We start from the raw sequence: 305 nt of genomic DNA, 5'->3' as shown, positions 1-305 counted from the left end.
CTCTCTTCACATCTTTCCTCTAACTTTTGTCATTTTCATTCTTATATTAATCTGTCTGTTCCCTTCTCTTTGTCTATCATCGTTTTCTGCTTTATTTTATCTTCCATCCCCATTTTAATTTTTTTTCATAGTCTCTGCTCACTTTTTTCTCCATCCTTCATTGGCACTTCTGAAATATATCTAAAAATATATAAATAAATATAATAAAACCTAATTCCTCTTCTCTCCTCTCCATCCACCACTTCTTAAACCACATTTTCAAAATTTCTCTTCCCTTCTCTCTCTCCCACCTCCCCCTCGAGGGC

The sequence above is a fragment of the Penaeus monodon genome, chromosome 33 (genome assembly GCF_015228065.2).
Source record: "Penaeus monodon isolate SGIC_2016 chromosome 33, NSTDA_Pmon_1, whole genome shotgun sequence".
Taxonomy (NCBI): Eukaryota; Metazoa; Arthropoda; class Malacostraca; order Decapoda; family Penaeidae; genus Penaeus; species Penaeus monodon.
The sequence above is the reverse complement of the archived record's forward strand: the minus strand, read 5'-3'. Positions refer to the sequence as shown.